Raw genomic sequence first — 24,909 nt, 5'->3', positions numbered from 1 at the left:
GGGCGCCGACGAGCTCTGTTTCAAAGTTTGAACCTGACGGGTGGGACCCCCTCGTCAGCCTCTCCTCTTCTTATTCGAACCGTTTTCTGAAAGCGCCTCCGGGCAAAGTGCGTTTTCCTTCTGGGTTTGCGTATTTCTAGCCGAAACATTTTCTGTTTTTATAAACTAACCCCTGGGTCTTTTCTGTTTCATCACAGATTAGTCCTTGGACTAAAACCCTTATATCTTTTAAACAAAAGATGCTTTTTGGTTGATTCTTTTTCTGTTAGTCTTATATTTTGTCTAGTTTTTTTTAGTATTTATTTGAAAAAAAATTGGAATAATTTTTATACACACACGGTATTAACGTTAGTATGCGGTTTCTTTATACCGTAGATACCGGAGGAGGTGACGGAGCCGCGAACTTCGCCGAGCTAGACTCCGACTACTCCGAACCAGGCAAGCATGTTTGAACCTTTGATATGATGAGTGTTTTGCATGTTTGCTTGGATAGTTTGTGCATGGCATGTTTATATGGGCATCAGTGAGTGTTATATTGCATGCAAGGCAACTACCAGTATGCTTCGAAGCTTGATGTGATCCTTTGATGGGAGATAACCTGATTATGTGGTGACATGAAAGGTGGTAAGATGGTATTGTTGAAGCATGCAGTCTTATGTCAACCGTTAAACTCCGGCGTTAACGTGGATCGAACCACGTTACCCTTCATCCCCTTTTCGTGCTGCCACATGTTTTCTGCAAAGAATACGGTTTAGTAAGTTGCAAACCTCTTTCCTTGTACACACCAAATAGAGGGGCCGTGATGAGGGTTCCATGGCCCTGGATTAAAGCCAGTCATCCGGTCAGGGGGCATGGGTGTTTCCGGTTGGGACCGAGAGGGGGGCACCCCTTAGAGCGCGCGATATAAATTTGATCCCATGCTACGCGAGGTTGTAGCCTCCCCGTCTCAAGGTTTTTCTTGAACGTTGCCTAGGGTGATGCCTGGCAGCGGAATGTGGAATGGGTGTGTACTGGTTAGATGTGTTTCTCCTAAAACACCGTAAACGGAACTAGTCCTTTGTGACTACTGAAATCCGTTGGTTGTGGTTAAAAGTACAAACTCTGCAGAGTCAAAACTTTCCGAGTAATTGTGTCCATGGTCAAGGACCTTGGTCAACATATCCATATCAGTCTCAGCGTCAGTCTCTGTGTCAGTCTCAGTGAAAATCCCCGGTGAACAAGCATGAGTGGTAAACCAGGTTGAATGTTATTCCTGTGGATGGACTAACCAGATTATTATTACGTACATGAGCATTTCCTTGAGATGAATTAAATTCATGAGCTACTTGAATTCGAATAATGAAATATAAGCCCTTTATGTGATGTCGCTCAGACGTCCGACTGTGGCACTCTTGTTATTTACTTTTGATATAAGCCCTTTATGTGATGTCGCCCAGACGTCCGACTGTGGCACTCTTGTTATTTACTTTTGATATAAGCCCTTTATGTGATGTCGCTCAGACGTCCGACTGTGGCACTCTTGTTATTTACTTTTGATATAAGCCCTTTATGTGATGTCGCTCAGACGTCCGACTGTGGCACGCACTATCATTTACATTCCAATATAAGCCCTTTATGTGGTGTCGCCCTGACGCCCGACTGCGGCATTGTTAATTTATTTTACCTTTTCGAGGCGTCGCTTCAGACACTCGATCGGTCTTCGGTTATTTCATTGGGATTTCGGGAGGACTACCGCCCGACTTCCTTTTTATTTACCATGCAGTGCAATTTTATTATCTGAGTGCGCATTTCTAATCTGCTCATGTGCATCATGTTTGTATTTGTTATATCTTATGTCCAAACTGTCTTGCGAGTACTTTCATAGTACTCACCTGGCTTGTTGATTTGGCCAGATGTTGACGAAGGCGATCTTATGGATGAAGAGTTCGATAGCGAGTCCGACGCCTAGAGGAGTCCCAGTCAGTCCCGTGCGATCCTGGAATTGGTCACTTGTATTATATACGCTTCCGCTATCTAGAATAAAAGCCCTCGAGCCTCACTCCAACGCTCGATGAGTTGTAAGATTTAGGAGTCATGTCACCCACTCCACCACCACTTTTATTACGAGTCAGTAGTTATGCCACCATACCCCTTGTGTCATATCCGCCTTTATGATTTGTATCGGCGTGCTTGTAATAAATTGTTGAGCAGCCTCAGCTCAACCCTGTATTATATTTAGTACTGCTGGATTTCTGTAATCAAGGATTTGTCTACCAGTAAGAAGGATTCTTCCATACTGGTCCGTTAAAGGGGCCGGTTTCTCAATAAATGTTTTATTGGAAAACCGGTCGTGACAAACTTGGTATCAGAGCCAGGCTGACTGTAGGAAGCCACTAGATGCGATCGCTAATCGGTTATTAGCGTCTTCAGTGTTCTTTTTCAACATTTTGCAAATGTAGCTTTTTTCTGTTGGTCATCATAAATTTATGATTTGACTATTCGGAATTTTTGCCTACTTTTGTAGATGGCTGGCAACGACTGCGAGTCACAGGTGTTCGCCAATGTGCCTGAGGGGTTTATCAAGCTTCTCGTCTCCATCACCAAGCTCACGATCGGGCCATCGACTCGTCCAGAGTTCACACTCTACCAGCACAAGATCAGCGACAACGTGTCTATGCACCAGGCCGTGGTGCAATTCAAGGGAGGGCGTTCTGCGTCTCGCCACTTCCGTTTTGTGGGAAGGGCCATGCCTACGGAGAGGCATGCCATGCAGATGGCTGCCCGTGAGGCGATAGCTCGTCTTCGGGATGTTCTTCCTACGATGAAGACTCGTCGCTACCGCTACCTCCCATGCCATGTGCCATATACTTGTCACTATGCATTCGCTTGCCCTAGGGGAGAGAGAGATGAGGCTATTGAGATGCTTGTTGAATATCTCAAAGCTCTTGAGGCAGCTTTTGACAACCTCGTGGACGACCTTGTGGCTGCCCGTATGGACTCAGTTCAGGGCTGTTCCGCCAACAGGAGGGAGCTTCTCCACATGGCACCGCCGCTGACTTTCGTCTCGTCCTCAGCATCCTATGCACCTGCCATTTTAGCCACCGCTCGCCGCCTGCCTACCACTGAGGAGTTTGACCAAGTCATTGCTCCTACTCCAATCAGAGCTGCACCGCCTGCCGCACCCGCACCAACTCCTCAACGCAGTACTTCGCGCCTGGAGCCTATTAGTGAGGAGGAGGTTGAGTCTCCTGCACCACTGGGTCTTACCCTCGGCAGGCCGAGGGAAATTTTCACCCTCTCCGACTGAGTGCGCCAAGCAGCCGTGCGATGTGCCAGCTTGTATGATATGTTTATATGTACATAGGTTTGGTGAGAAGTAGTTTGTGTGCGCATCATGTAGGAACTCGGAGAAGTGCACTAGCCTAAATAACATGTCAGGAATGTGTACGCACATCCTGAGTGATGTATTGTATAATTACGACTCGTGTGTAAGATATGTACTGAGCAGTCCTTCTCCACGTGCAATCAAGTATTTTTCTTGGAAAATCTTGGAGTCTTTTAAATTTCGCCTTTGCAAAATTATTCTTGTGCCACGCGGTTTTTCTCATGAATTTTGCAAAAATACCCTAGAGTGGAAAATGCCTCGTCCCTGGACCCGTTCCATGCCAAGTCCGTCGGAAGAAATTTATGGTACCCAGACAAGCAACAATTTCACACAGGGGCAGTCAAGTCAGCAAGGCAGTGAAGCAGCATTTTCTCAAGTATGCCACCTATATGACCAAAGCTAGCAGCAGCATAAAGAAATGATGAATCATGTTATCAATATGGGAAATCACCATGAACCATACCAGCTGCATTCCAAGTTGTCTGAACTACAAAAGACACGTCCCCCAACGTTCGCTCACACTGATAGGCCGCTTGAGGCCGATGATTGGCTTCGAGACATCGAAAGGAAATTAATTATTGCACAATGTTCAGACCGTGAGAGGGTACTTTATGCACCTCACTACCTCACTGGAGCAGCTGCATCATGGTGGGAGAATTTTCTACACATGCACCCCAATGAAAATAACATCACCTGGGAAGAGTTTAAGGAAGGTTTTCGCGGGGCGCACATTCCCAGGAGCATTATGAAGATCAAGAAAAGGGAGTTTGATGACCTCAAGCAGAGAAGCATGACAGTAACTGAGTACAATAGTCAGTTTACACAATTATCTCGTTATGCCAACGAAGAGCATATGACTGAAAATAAAAGGATGGAGAAATTTTTGGACGGTCTGGCGCCAGCACTTAAATGCCAGCTGGTCGTACACACCTTTCCAGATTTCAAAACACTGGTTGACAAGGCTATTACATTGGAGAATGAGCGCCACAGCCTGGAGGATATTCGCAAGCGCAAAAGGGACAAGATGACTCATGCTCGCAACAACCGGAGCAAGACTGATTTTCAGAGAAATGGAGCAAACAAATCCACGACCAATGTTCCAAGCCCAATCAAACATTTTCATGCAAGGGACAAGGACTTTATGTATCGCCCAGGTGTTACTTGCTATGCCTGTGGAGAGGAAGGACACTATGCCAAACAGTGCCCAAAGCCAAGGAACTCGGCCCCCAAGCCGAACCATGGTGGGAATAATCCAGCCCCCAAGCGTAACAACTTCAACCCCAATACAATCACAAGAAGGGTCACCTGAACCATGTGACCAAGGAGGAAGCACAGAATGCCCCAGATATCGTGCTCGGTACGTTCCCTGTCAACACAATACCTGCCACGGTTTTGTTTGATTCTGGAGCTTCTCACTCGTTCATTTCGAAGAGTTTTGTTTTGCAACATGATTTTCCGATACTTCCTTTGGAAAAGTCCATGATCATCAAGTCCCCCGGGAATAAGCAAATCACTCAGAGTTACTGCCAAGGTGTGATTATTGAGTTTGAAAGACTAAAGTTTCGGGCGAATCTCATCGTGTTGGAAAATAAAGGACTGGATGTTATCCTAGGAATGGACTGGTTAACCACCAACAAGGGATTTATCGACTGCTTCAATCGGACTGTAATTCTCACTCATCATCACGGCAAGACAATAAAATTTGCAGCTCAAGAAAGACCAAGGTCATGGCAACCAAAGTTGAACAAGGTGGACATTTCAGAGTTAAGAAAAGTTCCAGTGGTGTGTGAGTTTCCTGACGTATTTCCCGAAGAACTACCAGGCATGCCACCAGACCGGGAAATAGAGTTCAGCATTGAACTAGCACCTGGAACCACCCCCATTTACAAGAAACCTTATAGAATGGCACCCTCCGAGTTGGTAGAATTAAAGAAGCAAATAAAAGAATTACTGGACAAAGGGTTTATACGGGCCAGCTCCTCACCTTGGGGTTCACCAGTATTATTTGCAAAGAAAAAGGATGGGACACTGAGATTATGTATAGACTATCGAGCACTCAACATGGTCACCATCAAAAACAAATATCCGATGCCACGGATAAATGATTTATTTGACCAGCTCGCACAAGCCAAGGTTTTCTCGAAAATTGATTTAAGATCGGGCTATCATCAATTAAAGGTACGGACAGAAGATATCCCCAAGACAGCATTCACCTCCAGATATGGATTGTATGAATTTACAGTAATGCCGTTTGGACTAACAAACGCCCCCGCATATTTTGTTCACCTCATGAACAAAGTGTTTATGAAATTTATGGACAAATTTGTCGTGGTGTTCATTGATTATATTCTGGTATATTCCAAGACACCAGAAGAACATGCTGAACATCTCAGGATTGTACTGGGAGAATTAAGGAAACACCAATTATACGCCAAGTTCAGCAAATGTGAATTTTGGTTAAGACAGGTTGGTTTTCTAGGCCATGTATTGACCCAAGAAGGTGTTGCCGTAGACCCAGAAAAGGTCAAGGCCGTACTTGGCTGGAAACCACCAGCCAACGTAACTGATGTACGAAGTTTCCTAGGAATGGCTGGATATTACCGAAGGTTTATTGAGGGATTCTCCACCGTAGCAAAACCAATGACACAGTTACTCAAGAAGGATAAGAAATTTATATGGACTGAAGCGTGCGAGAAAAGCTTCCAAGAACTCAAAAAGGAAATTAACAACAGCACCGGTTTTGGTTGTACCAGACATACACAAAGGTTTTGAAGTGTATTGTGACGCATCCCGGAAGGGCCTCGGGTGCGTATTGATGCAAGACGGCAAGGTTGTCGCATATGCTTCCAGGCAACTACGGAAGCATGAAGAAAATTATCCTACTCATGACTTGGAGTTGGCAGCAGTCATCCATGCACTCAAAGAGTGGAGGCACTTTTTGCTGGGGAATCATTGTGAAATATATACGGATCATAAAAGCCTTAAATATATTTTCACGCAACCAGAACTCAATTTACGGCAACGACGCTGGTTGGAATTAGTCAAGGATTATGATGTCGGCATTCACTACCATCCAGGAAAAGCGAATGTAGTGGCAGATGCTCTTAGTCGGAACCCCAGCTCGGGCAACGACAGTCTACAGAACTTGAGGCCAGAATTTCAGCAGGAGTTCACCAAACTCAACTTGGTGATGGTCACTGAGGGCAACGTGTCAAATTTGGAAATACAGCCCACCCTAATGGAACAGATTAAGAAAGCTCAGCATGGACATCCCAGCATTGAAGGTATAAAGAGAAAAGTGAGCCTGGGCAAAGCTTCAGAATTCGTCGTAGACGATGAGGGAATATTATGGTACGAGGACAGACTTTGCGTACCAAACATAGAGGGCCTCAAACAGCAAATTCTAACCGAAGGCCACACCGCTCCATATTCAATCCACCCTGGAGGGACCAAAATGTACAAGGACATCCAGGAAATTTTTGGTGGCACGGTATGAAGAGGGACATAGCCACCTTCGTCGCATGTTGTGATTCATGTCAGCGCATTAAAGCTGAGCACCAAAAACCAGCAGGGCTACTACAGCCAAACAGGATACCTGAGTGGAAATGGGACGAAATTGGAATGGATTTTATTGTCGGACTACCTCGGTCACAACACGGAAATGATGCCATATGGGTCATCACAGATAGACTAACCAAAGTAGCACATTTCATTCCCGTAAAGACAACCTACTCCACTCAGAAGCTTGCTAAGCTTTATCTCTCCCGTATAGTTTGTCTGCATGGAGTTCCAAAGACTATAATATCCGACAGAGGCACTCAATTTGTCTCTAGATTTTGGGATCATTTACAACAAGCTCTAGGAACTCAACTAGCATTCAGTACAGCATACCACCCCCAGACTGATGGACAAACTGAACGCGTGAACCAAATCCTAGAGGACATGCTAAGAGCATGTGTTCTCACCTATGGAACCAGTTGGGAGGAAAGCTTGCCATATGCCGAGTTCGCATACAACAACAGTTACCAGGCCAGTCTACAAATGGCACCTTTTGAAGCATTGTACAGACGGAGATGTCGTACCCCATTAAATTGGTCAGAAACAGGTGACAGTCGTATCTTCGGCCCAGGCATGCTCAAGGAAGCCGAGGAGAAAGTTAGACAAATCAGGGACCGACTCAAGACAGCTCAAAGCCGACAAAAGAGCTATTACGATCGAAAACATCGTAAAGTCAGCTTTGAACCCGGTGAATATGTGTACCTACGAGTGTCTCCTATGAGGGGCCTGCAACGGTTCAAAATTAAAGGAAAGCTAGCCCCAAGATTTATTGGACCCTTCTGCGTGGTTGCACAAAGAGGCACAGTAGCCTACCAGCTAGACCTACCCAACGAGCTGTCAGACGTCCACGACGTGTTCCACGTCTCACAGTTGAGGAAATGTGTAAGCAACCCAGAAAAGCATGTATCTCATGAGAGCATTGACGTGCAACCAGACCTCACCTATAGGGAGCGGCCGATAAAAATATTGTAGGAGTCTGAAAGGAGGACCCGTCAGAAAACAATTAAAATTTTACAGGTTCAGTGGAGCAATCACACCGAGGATGAAGCAACATGGGAAAGAGAGGATTTTCTTCAGGCAGAGTACCCACACCTATTTGAGGATCAGCTGAAATCTCGGGGACGAGATTTTTCCTAAGGGGGTAGGTGTTGTGACACCCCAAAAATTTTATTTGGTTTTATCAAATTCTTTATTTCATTTGAAGAAGGTAGTTTAAATTATTTTTTAAGGACTCTCCTTCTCAAAAAATTTCTTTTATGACAAGTATTTTCTTTGGGTTCATCCAAAACTTGATCTTTGGTCTTGAGGGTTTTTCATCTTGTGTTGACTCAACACAAATGTTTTTCTTGGGAAAGTTTTTGAAATCTTTTCTTTTAAAAATAACCCTATGGCTTATGGAGTGATCCTTCCCCTTTCAAAAATTATCTCTTGCCATGACCTAAGTTGAAATCCCCTCCCAAAAGCCATCTTCCCACTTTGTGTCAAGTCAAGCTTCAAATCCAGCAAGTTTAACTCCCCCTTGAATTTATTTCCAATTATTTTTAATCAAAAATCTTTTGTGTCTCCTATTTTGGCCCTTAGAGATTTACAAAGGAACCATTAGAATTCCTTTGAGTTTTAATTTCAAACAAGTTTCCCTGGCTAGTCCTTAGAACCCTCAACCAAGATCCATGAAGATCCACTGGTCCACAGTTCAAAATTTTCAAAATTTGCTTGCTGAAAGTTTGGACCAGAATTGTCATTTTTGATGAAATTCATTTGTTTTCTTCTCCTAAAAATCTGAGAAAAATCAGGCAGCCTCTAGATGCATCAAGAGGTCACCTCACCAAGTCCCAGCTCCAGAAAATTTTTCCTCGTGCCCAAAACATATCATCGAACACCTGGCGTGCACTGTTACTGTCAAGTTCAGAGTTTCAGAGAACAGTTTCAGTAGTCAATGTCGTTTTCTTCAGAACCTCACGTCAATCTCGCCAGTAACTGCAGTGGCGCCTTGCTCCCTGTTCCTCCTTCTTATCCACCGCGTTGCACGGTCGCCTGGACAGTTGCAGGCGTCGGCGGTGAGCTGGCAGAGGAGCATCGCCCCCGTGAGCGGCGGCAGCAGCACTCGCTGCGGCTGGCAGAGAGGCGCAGCGAGGGACGGCGCCGTCCAGCACCGCCCAAACCACCTGAGGCCTCCGCGTGGCCGTCCCCTTCCCTGTGCATGCTGCAGAGCCATCGTCGTGGCCTGGAAGGCACGGAGCGCGCTCCCTGCCGCCGCCGTGCCCGTGAGGCCGTTCCGTCGAGGGCCGGAGTATCACCCAAGTCCGACCGAGCTTTAACTGAGAAACGGTACTAGTGGACCATCACGATGATGCCCAATCACCTAAGCCTCCTGCCCGACCCCTGCCTCACGTAATCGCCCGCCGGCGTATCCCATTCATGACAACCGCCTCGGATCGACTATAAAAGGAGGCCCCGAGCTCGATCTCGACCAAGCACCATCACTCCACCTCGCCAGAGCCACGCCCAGCCACTGGGAAGACCTCGAGGTGGTCTTCTTCCCCGACTCCGGCCGCCCCGACCCGCCTCGGGCCCCGGCACGATTCGCTCTGGCGAGACCACCTCCGCCTCTCAACCCATGCCAGTAGCCTTCTAGTGCATCCACTTCTCTAACCCGCGCCCTAATTTGAAGGTTGCAGCTTCCGTCGGAGAGCACCATCCTCGCCCGAACCACCGTCCGCCGGAGTTAAGGCCACAGTCGACGTGGTGCTCTGTGACGCCCCCGATTTGACCGTACACTAATCATGCACGCAAATGTGTACGATCAAGATCAGGGACACACGGGAAGATATCACAACACAACTCTAAAACATAAATAAGTCATACGAGCATTATAATACAAGCCAGGGGCCTCGAGGGCTCGAATACAAGTGCTCGATCATAGACGAGTCAGCGGAAGCAGCAATATCTGAGTACAGACATAAGTTAAACAGGTTTGCCTTAAGAAGGCTAGCTCAAAAGTAGCAACGATCGAAAAGGCAAGGCCTCCTGCCTGGGACCTCCTAACTACTCCTCGAAGCCGAACTCCATGTAGAATCATCCTCGGGATCTCTAGCTCCTGGACTCCAGCATCTGGTGGCGACAATCAGGTATACAAAGGGGAAAAGAGGGAGAAAAGCATCCGTGAGTACTCATCCAAAGTACTCGCAAGCAAGGAGCTATACTACATATGCATGGGTATATGTGTAAAGGGGCATATCAGTGGACTGAACTGCAGAATGCCAGAATAAAGGGGGATAGCTAGTCCTGTCGAAGACTACGCTTCTGGCCATCTCCATCTTGCAGCATGTAGAAGAGAGTAGATTGAAGTCCTCCAAGTAGCATCGCATAGCATAATCCTACCCGGCGATCCCCTCCTCGTCGCCCTGTTAGAGAGCGATCACCGGGTTGTATCTGGCACTTGGAAGGGTGTATTTTATTAAGTATCCAGTTCTAGTTGTCATAAGGTCAAGGTACAACTCCGGGTCGTCCTTTTACCGAGGGACACGGCTATTCGAATAGATAAACTTCCCTGCAGGGGTGCACCACATAACCCAACACGCTCGATCCCATTTGGCCGGACACACTTTTCTGGGTCATGCCCGGCCTCGTAAGATCAACGCGTCGCAGCCCCACCTAAGCACAACAGAGCGGTCAGCACGCCGGTCTAACCCTATGCGCGCAGGGGTCTGGGCCCATCGCCCTATGCACACCTGCACGTTGCGTACGCGGCCGGAAGCAGACCTAGCCTAGTGGCGTTCCAGTCCAATCTGGCGCGCGCCACTCAGTCGCTGACGTCATGAAGGCTTCGGCTGATACCACGACGCCGGGATACCCATAACTACTCCCGCGTAGATGGTTAGTGCGTATAGACCAAATGGCCAGACTCAGATCAAATACCCAGAACTCGTTAAGCGTGTTATTTGAAGTAACCGCGGACGCCGACCAGGGCCAGGCCCACCTCTCTCCTGGGTGGTCTCAACCTGCCCTGTCGCTCCGCCACAAAGTAACAGTCGGGGGCCGTCAGGAACCCAGGCCCACCTCTACCGGGGTGGAGCCACCTGTCCTTTCAGCCCCCTCATCAGAATCACTTGCGGGTACTCCTTGAGCCGACCCGACTTTAGTCACCACATGTGTCATGTATATAAAGTATACAGTATAAACCCGTGATCACCTCCCGAAGTGATCACGGCCCAGTAGTATAGCATGGCAGACGGACAAGAGTGTAGGGCCACTGATGGAAAACTAGCATCCTATACTAAACAGTAGGATTGCAGGTAAAGGTATCAACAGTAGAAGCAAGGGCAGGCTATGCATCAGTATAGGATTAACGGGAAGCAGTAACATGCTACACTACTCTAATGCAAGCAGTATAGAGAAGAATAGGCGATATCTAGTGATCAAGGGGGGGGCTTGCCTGGTTGCCCTGGCAAGTAGGAGGGGTCGTCGACTCCGTAGTCGAACTGGGCAGCAGCAGTGTCGGTCTCGTAGTCTACCGGAGAGAAGAGGGGGAAGAAACAGTAAATACAATGCAAACATAAGCATGACGATGCGTGACATGACAATGAGCGGGGCTAGGTGTGTCCTAACGCGACAGTAGGTGGTACCGGCGAAGGGGGGAAACAGCCGGGAAAGTATTCCCGATGTTTTGCGTTTTCGGACAGACGGACCGGAGGGGGAAAGTTGCAAGTTCGATATGTTAGGGAGGTGTGGTGGACGAATGGACTGCGTATCCGGATTCGTCTCGTCGTTCTGAGCAACTTTCATGTAGAAAACATTTTCATCGGAGTTACGGTTTATTTTATATTAATTTTAAAAGATTTTAATAATATTCTGGAATTAATTTAATGGTTAAATTCGAATTATCCAGAATAGTGACCGGTGATGCCATCATGACAACACCATGACGTCAGCAGGTCAACTGACCTGTTGACCGGTCAACTCTAACAGATGGGCCCGTTGACTGGGTCAACTACACAGTCAGCAGGTTCAGTCAACAGTCAACATTCCTATTGACTTGGTCAATCTTACGCGTGCGTCCCACTGTCATAGGCTCAACACTAACTAACGTTTAACATATAATTAGTAGATTAATTAGAGTTAATTAGTTAACTAATCAGAGTTGATTAAGTTAATTAATTGTTTAATTTATTAATTAGTTTTTTCTTTTCTTTTGTTTCTTTTTTTTCTTTTTTTAACAAGGCTGGGCCCCTCTAGTCATTGACCCAGTCCATCCGGGGCGGGTAAACGGGCGCTGGGCGCCGTGTTATCGGGCGGAGCCCTGGGGTGCGGGTATGGCCGGAGTGGAGTCCTCGGGGCGCTGGACGCCGGAGCGAGCGGGGAGCGGCGAGCTGGGCGGCGGCGTCGCGGGCGCGGACGGCCGGCGCGGCTGTGACGTGGCGGGACGAGCTGTAGCAGGGAGCTACGCGGGGCAGGGCACGCGAGCGGGCGCCAGGTGCAGGCGCGTGCGGCAGGGCAGGACGGAGCGTGGCGGGGGCGCGCGCGCGGTCGAGCGGACGCGGCCGGGGCCGCGGTGGCCGCGAGCACGGCGTGGGCGGCACGGAGAGAGGAGGTCGGGATGTGCAGTGATGGCGAGTGGCGGCAATCGCCGCATGGCGAGCAGGGGCGGAAGGCGGCGGCAGTACCGACAGCAGCAGGGACGGAGGCGCGCCTCGGGCGGACGTGCGCGAGCGAGGGCGCGGCCAGGTCGTGCGCGAAGTGGGGGGTTGTTATGGCAACGAGATTGAGGGGGAGGTGGGGGGATTCGTCGGAGAGGCTCACTGCGGAGCTCGTGGAGGGCTCGGTGAAGCCGGGGGAGGTCGAGGCCGTCCGGTACGGTAGGGATGAGGACGACGGTTCCGGGCGACGGCGGTTGGCGTCGGGGCGGCGAGCACGGCGTCCTGCGAGGTGGGCGACGGGGAGGGGGGAGCGGCGCCGACGTCGGGGCCTCAGGCGGCGGTGGTCGGAGACGGGGGACAGGGGCGACGGGGCGCCGACGGTGGGCACAGGGGCAAGGCGCCCCGATCCAGATCGCGTTCGGGAGGAGGAGCGAGGGGAGACGGGCTCGTGGGGAAAAGGGGGTGCGACGGGGTTAGGGTTTTGGGTGGGAGGCCTAGTAGGCAAGGGGGGTTGCGGGAGTGGGCCGGCCCATTCGGGCAGCAGGGGCCAGCTGGGCCACTGGCCGGGCCGAGGTCCAGTTGGCCACGAGGCCCCTTTTGTATTTTTATTTTTATTTTCTTATATGTATTTTATTTCTTTTCTGTTTTACTTTGTTCCTCCTTTTAGTTTATTTTTGTAAAGTACTAAAATGACCCCAAATTAGTACTACCACTAAACCCACTGCGATAAAAAGTTTAACACCTCATTAGAATAGTTTAACATTTTATTAATTATAAAAGGCATTTCAATAATTGTTTTGACTACTGTTTTATTCATTTAAGAGTATTTAAAGATTTTATATAAGTGTGGTTTTCTCCATCATAATTATCCATGATTTATTTGAATCCACCCGAACATTTTAGTTTTAATATTTGAAAACTTTTATTGTTTGTTTGATTTTGAACTTTGAATTTTGGACCGGTTTTGATCTAACGATAGATTAGCAACAGTAACGCAGGTAACGTGGCACCATTAGCGTGGGATTACTGTAGCTTAATTACCCGGGCGTCACATGCTCGCCGACGACCAAGACCACCACCCACCGACGCGGAAAGACACCGTGAACCCATAGGTACCCTCCGATCCCCCTGCCTCGCCGTGGATCAACACCGGCGACCACCGCAGCCCTCGGGCGCCGGCGAGCTCTGTTTCAAAGTTTGAACCTGACGGGTGGGACCCCCTCGTCAGCCTCTCCTCTTCTTATTCGAACCATTTTCTGAAAGCGCCTCCGGGCAAAGTGCGTTTTCCTTCTGGGTTTGCGTATTTCTAGCCGAAACGTTTTCTGTTTTTATAAACTAACCCCTGGGTCTTTTCTGTTTCATCACAGATTAGTCCTTGAAATAAAACCCTTATATCTTTTAAACAAAAGATGCTTTTTGGTTGATTCTTTTTCTGTTAGTCTTATATTTTTGTCTAGTTTTTTTAGTATTTATTTGAAAAAAAATTGGAATAATTTTTATACACACACGGTATTAACGTTAGTATGCGGTTTCTTTATACCGTAGATACCGGAGGAGGTGACGGAGCCGCGAACTTCGCCGAGCTAGACTCCGACTACTCCGAACCAGGCAAGCATGTTTGAACCTTTGATATGATGAGTGTTTTGCATGTTTGCTTGGATAGTTTGTGCATGGCATGTTTATATGGGCATCAGTGAGTGTTATATTGCATGCAAGGAAACTACCAGTATGCTTCGAAGCTTGATGTGATCCTTTGATGGGAGATAACCTGATTATGTGGTGACATGAAAGTTGGTAAGATGGTATTGTTGAAGCATGCCAGTCTTATGTCAACCGTTAAACTCCGACGTTAACGTGGATCGAACCACGTTACCCTTCGTCCCCTTTTCGTGCTGCCACATGTTTTCTGCAAAGAATACGGTTTAGTAAGTTGCAAACCTCTTTCCTTGTGCACACCAAATAGAGGGGCCGTGATGAGGGTTCCATGGCCCTGGATTAAAGCCAGTCATCCGGTCAGGGGGCATGGGTGTTTCCGGTTGGGACCGAGAGGGGGGCACCCCTTAGAGCGCGCGATATAAATTTGATCCCATGCTACGCGAGGCTGTAGCCTCCCCGTCTCAAGGTTTTTCTTGAACGTTGCCTAGGGTGATGCCTGGCAGCGGAATGTGGAATGGGTGTGTACTGGTTAGATGTGTTTCGCCTAAAACACCGTAAACGGAACTAGCCCCTTGTGACTACTGAAATCCGTTGGTTGTGGTTAAAAGTACAAACTCTGCAGAGTCAAAACTTTCCGAGTAATCGTGTCCATGGTCAAGGACCTTGGTCAACATATCCATATCAGTCTCTGTGTCAGTCTCAGTGAAAATCCCCGGTGAACAAGCATGAGTGGTAAACCAGGTTGAATGTTATTCCTGTGGATGGACTAACCAGATTATTATTACGTACATGAGCATTTCCTTGAGATGAATTAAATTCATGAGCTACTTGAATTCGAATAATGAAATATAAGCCCTTTATGTGATGTCGCTCAGACGTCCGACTGTGGCACTCTTGTTATTTACTTTTGATATAATCCCTTTATGTGATGTCGCTCAGACGTCCGACTGTGGCACTCTTGTTATTTACTTTTGATATAAGCCCTTTATGTGATGTCGCTCAGACGTCCGACTGTGGCACTCTTGTTATTTACTTTTGATATAAGCCCTTTATGTGATGTCGCTCAGACGTCCGACTGTGGCACTCTTGTTATTTACTTTTGATATAAGCCCTTTATGTGATGTCGCTCAGACGTCCGACTGTGGCACGCACTGTCATTTACATTCCAATATAAGCCCTTTATGTGGTGTCGCCCTGACGCCCGACTGCGGCATTGATAATTTATTTTACCTTTTCGAGGCGCCGCTTCAGACACTCGATCGGTCTTCGGTTATTTCATTGGGATTTCAGGAGGACTACCGCCCGACTTCCTTTTTATTTACCATGCAGTGCAATTTTATTATCTGAGTGCGCATTTCTAATCTGCTCATGTGCATCATGTTTGTATTTGTTATATCTTATGTCCAAACTGTCTTGCGAGTACTTTCATAGTACTCACCTTGCTTGTTGATTTGGCCAGATGTTGACGAAGGCGATCTTATGGATGAAGAGTTCGATAGCGAGTCCGACGCCTAGAGGAGTCCCAGTCAGTCCCGTGCGATCCTGGAATTGGTCACTTGTATTATATACGCTTCCGCTACCCAGAATAAAAGCCCTCGAGCCTCACTCCAACGCTCGATGAGTTGTAAGATTTAGGAGTCATGTCACCCACCTCACTGTGACATATCCACCACCACTTTTATTACAAGTCAGTAGTTATGCCACCATACCCCTTGTGTCATATCCGCCTTTATGATTTGTATCGGCGTGCTTGTAATAAATTGTTGAGCAGCCTCAGCTCAACCCTGTATTATATTTAGTACTTCTGGATTTCTATAATCAAGGATTTGTCTACCAGTAAGAAGGATTCTTCCATACTGGTCCGTTAAAGGGGCCGGTTTCTCAATAAATGTTTTATTGGAAAACCGGTCGTGACACTGCCGACGTCGACGCCCCCGGAGCCACCAGAGTCGCGCGCCGTCGACGCCACCAGAGCCACCCCCAAGGCCACCGGAGCCGTGCGGCCTCATTAACGCCACCGGAGCCGCCCTCGGTGCCACCGGAGCCACCCTCGACGCCCCTGCCTCCCTCGCCATCACCGGAGATGCCCCTGCCTCCCTCGCCACCACCGGAGCCATCCTCTGTAAGCACCCCTCCTCTCTCTCATGCATAGCACAAACATTGGACATACTAACTAGCTAGGTTAACTAGTTTAATTAGGTTAATTATCTAGGTTGTGCAAAAATTTAGTTAGGGCTTTGACAGAGAACTAGTTAGGTTAACTAGTTTAATTATCTAGGTTAAGAATAAAATTATTTAGGGCTTTGATGGAGAACTAGCTAGGTTAACTAGTTTAATTAGGTTAATTATCTAGGTAAAGTAGGTTAACAAGCTAGGTTAACTAACTAGCTAGGTTAAATAGCTAGGTTAATTAGGTTTGTTAGGTTAACAAGCTAGGTTAACTAGGTTCGCTAGGTTAGAGGAAAATTTTATTTTAGAGCATTAGGTCAGAAGGGTTAGAGAAATGGAGTTCCTTTGCAATTTAATTGGGTTCTGTCCTAGGCAGAGAAGGGTTAGAGAAAATAATGTGTGTGTGTGTGTGAGGAGAGAGAGAGGAATAGCTAGAACAGAATTTGGGTTCTATCCTAGGCAGAGATGTGTTTAGTACGATCAATTTGCAAAGGTTTTTTTTATTTTTGAAAAGACCACTATTTTTCTAGGAAAAGAATTTAGGCAAGTTTTATTTTAAAGATGATCCCTTCCTCGACTTTTATTGTTGATTATATCGTTTCATTGAAGTGGTCATGTTATATCTTTTCATTGAAGTGGTTCGATTGTGCCCATTTGTTCTTTCCAGGGAATGAAGCCGAGTGGCCTATGTTTTGCCGGAACGTTGATTCATTTCCATTACGGCAAATTTCAGGTGCTCGATTTGTCGACTTTTTAGCAAAGGTCATGCCGAAATTTTCCGTGAATTTCGACATGACTTGTGCTACAAACTTGGACATATCGAGTGCCCAGGATTTGCCGCACCGGGAAGGAGTCAATGTTCCTACAAAACATAGGCCTTTTATGTCATTATTCATTTTATTAGGTCTAGAATTAATTGACTAGAATTAATCGTAGGAAACATGGCTAGCAACGATGAAGGACAAGGTTCTGGTGATTGCGACGACGTCTACCTGGCGGCAGACGAATTTTTGAGCCTTGCCGACGATCAATGGATGTTGTTGCTGGGCCCACCTGTCGCATCGGGGACTGATACCGACATGCAGACCGGCGCTGAGACTGAGACCGGCACCGAGACTAGCGGAGCCAGTCTAGAACCGAGAGCAAAGAGGCCACGGTGCCCAAACCAGCTCATGACTACTAGACTAGTGGTCTTGGAGATGGACGACGGCATTTTTGAGCCAATAGCGCCCAAGGAAGCTCGATCGTGCTACGACAATCAAATAGGCTGCATTGTATGGACAACCGCCACCATCAGCGATGAGAAACTAAAGAAGATAGATAATATGAGGCCCTTCGTCCTAAAGAAGCTGCACCAGATATTCTTGTTCCCGGGCCGGAATGAAAAGGATTATAAAGATCCAGATAAGGACCTGGCAATGAAGAAGATAGACAAACACGCCATGACCAAGTTTAGTGACGCGTTGGCCGCCTGGAAAGCAAGGGTGAAACATCGGCTCGTCAACAAAAAGGAACCCTACTCCGAGATTTTAAAGGATAATCCGACAATCACGGAAGAGCACTTTGAAATATTCAAGGCGGCTTGCGAGGCCGAAGCTGCCAAAAAAATCGAAGTACATGAAGGGGCTTCAACAGAGGAACATGGGGTGCCACCACCTCGGAAGCCGTGGTTACGGCGGGAAGAGGTCCATATGGCTAAGGAGGACGCGGAACGCGAGAGTCTGGCCATCCCAGACCCCTTGGCGGACTTCACCGTCCCGCAAGAGCGTGACGTCCTCAGGGCACGACACCATTGGGAATCAATCAAGAAGGTTTTCGAGACGGACCAGGTCACGACGGAGTTCATGAGATTGCTGGTAATTTTAGTTTCTGATCAATTCGATAGCATGTTAGTCATATTTGTAAATGATCCTTGTTCCTTTTGCAGAGAGAGCAGCACAGGATTGCGGCCGAAAGCGACTCGTCGTCTGAGGCGTTGGTGATACGTCCATTTTGCATCAATCTTTTATATCGATATTTATTGCATTATGGGCTATTATTACACGTTATGTTACAATACTTATGCCTATTCTCTCTTATTTTACAAGGTTACATGAAGAGGGAGAATGCCAGCAGCTGGAATTCTGGGCTGGAAAAGGAGCCAATATTAGAGACCTATTCTGCACAACTCCAAAAGTCCTGAAACTTCACGGAAGTCATTTTTGGAATTTATAAAAAATACTGAGTGAAGAAACTACCAGAGGGGGGCCACACCCTGGCCACGAGGGTGGGAGGCATGCCCTACCCCCTGGGCGCGCCCCCTGCCTCGTGGGCCCCCTGGCAGGCCTCCGGTGCCCATCTTCTGCTATATGAAGTCTTTCGTCTGAGAAAAAATCATAAGCAAGCTTTCGGGAAGAAACTCCGCCGCCACGAGGCGGAACCTTGGCGGAACCAATCTAGGGCTCCGGCAGAGCTGTTCAGCCGGGGAAACTTCCCTCCGAGAGGGGGAAATCATCGCCATCGTCATCACCAACGATCCTCTCAACGGGAGGGGGTCAATCTCCATCAACATCTTCACCAGCACCATCTCCTCTCAAACCCTAGTTCATCTCTTGTATCCAATCTTTGTCCCAAAGCCTCAGATTGGTACCTGTGGGTTGCTAGTAGTGTTGATTACTCCTTGTAGTTGATGCTAGTTGGTTTATTTGGTGGAAGATCATATGTTCAGATCCATTATGCATATTAATACCCCTCTGATTATGAACATGAATATGATTTGTGAGTATTTACGTTTGTTCCTGAGGACATGTGAGAAGTCTTGCTATTAGTAGTCATGTGAATTTGGTATTCGTTCGATATTTTGATGAGATGTATGTTGTCTTTCCTCTAGTGGTGTTATGTGAACGTTGACTACATGACACTTCACCATTGTTTGGGCCTAGAGGAAGGCATTGGGAAGTAATAAGTAGATGATGGGTTGCTAGAGTGACAGAAGCTTAAACCCTAGTTTATGAGTTGCTTCGTAAGGGGCTGATTTGGATCCATATGTTTCATGCTATGGTTAGGTTCACCTTAGTACTTCTTTTGTAGTTGCGGATGCTTGCAATAGGGGTTAATCATAAGTGGGATGCTTGTCCAAGTAAGGGCAGCACCCAAGCACCGGTCCACCCACATACCAAATTATCAAAGTAATGAACGTGAATCATATGAGCGTGATGAACACTAGCTTGACGATAATTCCCATGTGTCCTCGGGAGCGCTTTTCTCTATATAAGAAATTGTCCAGGCTTGTCCTTTGCTACAAAATGGATTGGGCCATCTTGCTGCACTTTATTTACTTTCATTACTTGTTACGTGTTACAAACTACCTTATCACAAAACTATCTGTTACCGATAATGTCAGTGCTTGCAGAGAATACCTTACTGAAAACTTCTCATCATTTCCTTCTGCTCCTCATTGGGTTCGACACTCTTACTTATCGAAAGGACTACGATAGATCCCCTATACTTGTGGGTCATCAGTTGGCGAGGCCCAAGTGGGACACTCCATTCAACCGGGCGTTGAACGTATTGAAAGGACTCCTAGTGGAGACTCGGCCGTCGTATGGACGCGTGCACGGTGTCGGAGACGGCGCCACGTGGAAGAAGTACTACCGTGAGACCACGGAGGAGAGAAAGGAAAGACAGAGGTTAACTGAAGAAAACATCAACAAGAAGGTCGATATTACGGTTGAGAAGAAATCATCTGAGACAGTCGCAACAGCGGTAGCTGCCGCAAAACAGGTGGTTGCAGATATGTCTACTGTCTTGGTTCTGTCCGTTTTCAATTGGAGCAGGCAAAATCCAGAAAAAATTGAAGCGGACTTTCCCCTGGCTGACTTCTGCGTCTCGACCTGAAGCCTTTCACTAAGCTCGGGGACTATCGCCCTAACTTGGATGGATGGATGGCACGACATGTTGGAGTGATTGTCGATATATGACAATGTGTCCGTTTAGTCCATACTTTCTGTATGACGAAACTTTGAGTTATGCACGACGAAACTTTATTTGTGATGTAATTAAACCGTCCTCCTCGACTAGCGAAGATCACTCTAGTTAGGGCATTTTGGGTATGATGAACTTTGTTGTTTATGCTTATGATATGTTCCTTCTATTTTTGCCAAGTCTGTCTCTTTCTGTTGCTCAACTATATATGTTGCATATCATCGACTCATGTGACGATGCAGGTGCATAGATCATCGATGGCAAAGAAGTGCTACGCCAGGAGTATATGACGGGTGGTCGGAGTGTCAGGCCTAGGTGTACCGGTTTCCTGTTTCCGAGCGACAGCCAGTAGTTAGTTTAGGTTCACGCTAATGCGAGAGAGGGATACGAACTCATGTACTGCATAGTTCCGCTCTCACTCATAGTGATAGCTCTTCTCGCGTATATCATTGTTTAGATGGATGACGATGTAGTTGCATGTAATCGAGACTCGTATCGCTATTTTCGAGATGATGACGAGACCACTTTGTGTTGGATGATGATTATGATGATGACATGATTTGATGAGACTATTTGTATGTATATGCTATGATTACATTTGTATGTGTATGTTATGCTAAAGATTATTGTATAAAGTCTGTTCAAATACAAAACAAATATGCAGAAAAAAACAAAAGCTAATAAAACTAGCAGTAGCGAGGGGAATAAAGTTAGCAGTAGTGCTCCCTTACCATTAGCGCTTTCTGGTAAAAAGCGCTTCAGATATTAGCAGCAGCGCGTTGCACTAAAGCTCGATACTGCTAGCCATGTATAGCAGTAGCGTTGGATGACACGCGCTACTGCTACATGTTAGCTGTAGCGCCTTATTAGTAGCCCAGCATCCCGCGCTACTGATAGGCAAAATACCCGCGCTACTGATAGGCTTTTCCCTATGCTTTGATGTCTTTGGATAAGATATTATATTAGCATCGATTTTCTTCAAAAGAATTTAACCTTGGCTTTCAATTTGAAACAAAAATGGTTAGAACACACATGTCTCAATTGAGACCAAGTGTAAGCCAAGTATGAAACAAACAAAGCTACCCAATTAGATATAAACTTTAGATAAAGCAATGGCAAAAGTTTGGGTTGCAATAAGTCACTATCGGTCTCTATGAATGGTACAACGTGTTGACCGATATGCTTTGTAATGATTTTCTTGCTAACAAATAAATTACCCTTCTTCATTGGTCTTTCAAAACCACTTACGAGAATTTTTCTAATAGAAGCATCAACAAGAAAGTTGTGACCAAATCAGAAAATCGGTAAATCACTTGCTAGGCATACCTCTTCATACACGTTGAAGAGCATGATGGTTATATCACTTGAATAATACTTTCCTCCAGTTTTGAATGACTCTCCAATGCCTTGGCATCCTCTTTTTCTTCAATAGATTCGGTACACATACTATTTGATTCGGCTTTTTCAATAACTGAATTTTCTTTGTTACGTGAATCAATACTTTTATCTTTTTGAAATTGCAAGGCTTCTCGGTCTTGTCTAATTTTAGCCCACATCTCAGCTTGGCGAGCTTTAAACCTTTTCATCCCAATTTCCATCCACTCTTCATGAGATTGCCCCCAATACTTTGAGACTCTTCTAGCAATGAGGTGTCGAAACTTTGCAATTCTTTAGGGGGTACACTGGTTGGTACAACACTGGGCGAATGCATCATTTGCACAACTATAGCTTTTACAGCAGCAAAGTCATGAAGCATCCCGCCTTCCATTAGTTCCTGGCGAATAGAGTTGCACAAATCCCAAGAGAATGTAAGATTTTTCTCAATTACCCAGTTTGGATATGGTTGCCCCCAATGCTTTTAGACTCTTTCGGCAATGAGATGTTGTCGAAATTCAGTAATTGTGTAGGGGGGACATGATATGTCACGGTAGTAGGTGCGGGCATTTGTGCTCCTGCAGAAGTTTCACTTATTCGGCCATGACCATGAAGGTGCGGAGCCGAATCATAGACATCTACATGTGCGTATGGTGCCAAAAAATTAGCGGCATGAGGTGTAGCATATGGCGTTTGAGAGTAATTGGCCGAATAACTAGTAGTAGCATGGCCAATTCCTCTATCCACCGACACATTTGGATTAACATACTGCAAGTTATTTACCGATGAATAAAAATTTAAAACACTTTGTTGCATACTATTGGAAGTTCCTACAGGGGTGTCTCAACTTGATTAATCGAACTCATCATGTTGTTCATCAGCATATAGATTTGTGGGGTTGCCGATGCATGGGAGTTGGGATACATATGTTGCATGTTGCTAAAATTATATGAAGTTGAAGCATGAAGATTATTCTGAATCGACAGTTGCTCATAATTAGATTGATAAAACTAGGGCTAGCCGACATATTATGCTCATTAAACAATCTGGCAACAACATATACATTATTTGCATCTACATAAGTGAATTGGGTATTCATATTACCTTTGTAGATTGCAAACCCTAGATGACGATCTCTTCGTAGCAAGGACGGGCTGGAGATCGTTCAAAGCTTCGTCCCAAGCGGAGTCACCAAAAAGTGTGTTCGCACACAAACACGTCACCGTGTACCCTCGACGTCGGGGGTGATGCACCGCAGATCACGTTGAAGGAGACCCGTCTCGAAGCGCGGTATGCAAGCAATCCGGCGGGCGCTTTTGTAGACCCAAAACCCCACATGCCCGGGCGGTACCCCGTCAAGGCACGCAATCCCTATTGGCTGCCCTGGGTCGATCTGATCGCCCCTAGGGCCTTGAGGTTCGCCGCCCTGCAAATGAAGAACGAACGAAGAACAAGAAGAAGAAGAACAAAGGGAGAAGGTAAAAGATAAAGGTAAAAGTGGTAGATGATTGTTCGATTGTGTGTTGTTCAATCGGCCACCACCTTTCATCTATTTATGAGGTGTCTTGACTCCCCATATAAGAAAAGGACTCCAAATCTTTCCAAAATTAACCAAACTCGGATTTAGGTAAGTCTGAGACATCAGTTCGGTTTTTGGGTCTCACATGCCACAAATGACCTCGGATGAAGATGCGCCTGAAAGCAAATTTAACTCTTTCGACGAGGCGAAAAACTTTCATGTTAAACATTTTCCGATTCGAGGCCATATTAAAGGCCTAATAGCTCGCAAAAAACAGATAATTACTGGCGCTACCCATGAGACATCTACCATGTGAGTGGATGAGGGGCACCACTTTTTGGCTCGTGAAAGGGCCGCACTCTGGTGGCTCTAACTTTTGCATACGATCTTGAATTGAGACGATTTTTATACTAAAATCATCCGTTTCGATGAGACGAAGAACTTTCATGTTGAAACTTTTTCCATCTGTGGCCATCTTTATAATGTTTCATACCATTTCATAATCTGATGGCAACACGAGCACCTCTTAAAGCTGTCATACTTCTTGCGTTTGGACTCCGTATTGGACCATCTTTATATCAATTTTGATATTCTCGAAAGGGTCTTCCAATGGTGGCTTGCAACCATAATTTTGACTTCATGTTGATATAACGTCAATCTACTCTTTATGATCGTGCCACTTTTGAGCGTCAACACTCGTTCCATTTTTCCAACTCACGTCCAGCTCAGACTAACTTTTATTAATTTGTTTGTTTATACTTGTAGCTTGCCTGGGCTTATATAGGTGCTTTGTTTCGCTGGATGGATACACATATAGTGTTGTAAGTTGTGCACGACTATTCTCGAAAAAGAATGTGCACACTACTAGACATTCTTTTTTTTCATTTTGTTGTTCCTTGTCATTTTTATTTTTTATTTTTAAAATATATTAAAATATAAAAAGACCTAGTTGCACACGCTCTGCCATGATGTAGTTATGTGCGTCTTACGTGTATGTTGTTGCGGCACTATGCTAATTGCGAGTGTGTTGCTTGTATTTTGTTCACGTGTGCATCGTGTATTTGAGACAAGTAGAAAAAATATCTAAAAAACATAGAAAAATGGGAGTTGTAGAAAAAACTAAAAAGCATAGAAAAACTGTGGGAGCCGCTATTGTAGTGGGCCTGCAACTGGCCCGACAACCCTTTCTCGCCTCTAGTTGCAGTCGTTTTGTATCATGTGCAGTTGTAGTCGAGTTACAACACTTGAAGTTGCATATCTAGTAATGGATATGCAACTGGCTTGAACCCCCATCCCCCTACTACCCTCTCAGACCTCAGTTGCAGTCATTTTGTGCCCGTGTAGTTGAAATCGGGTTACAACACATACAGTTGCATGTCTAGTGGTAGACATGCAACTGGCCTGTGAAACTCCCCTTCCGACCCAATTGTAGTCACTTTTGTGCCCATGCAGTTGCAATCGGGTTACAACTCATGCTATTGCATGTCTAGTGGTAGACATGCAACTGGCCCCGAGAAACTCCCCTCTCAGCCTGAGCTGCAGTTGCTTTATATCCAGTGTAGTTTTAGTCATGTTACAGCAATTGCAGTTGCATATCTAGTAGTGAACATGCAATTGGCCCAACAAACCCTCCTTCCAACCTGATTTTGCAGTTGATTTGTGCTCATGTA

The sequence above is a fragment of the Triticum aestivum genome, chromosome 7D, assembly GCF_018294505.1.
Source record: "Triticum aestivum cultivar Chinese Spring chromosome 7D, IWGSC CS RefSeq v2.1, whole genome shotgun sequence".
NCBI lineage: Eukaryota > Viridiplantae > Streptophyta > Magnoliopsida > Poales > Poaceae > Triticum > Triticum aestivum.
Note: the sequence above shows the minus strand (reverse complement) of the source record.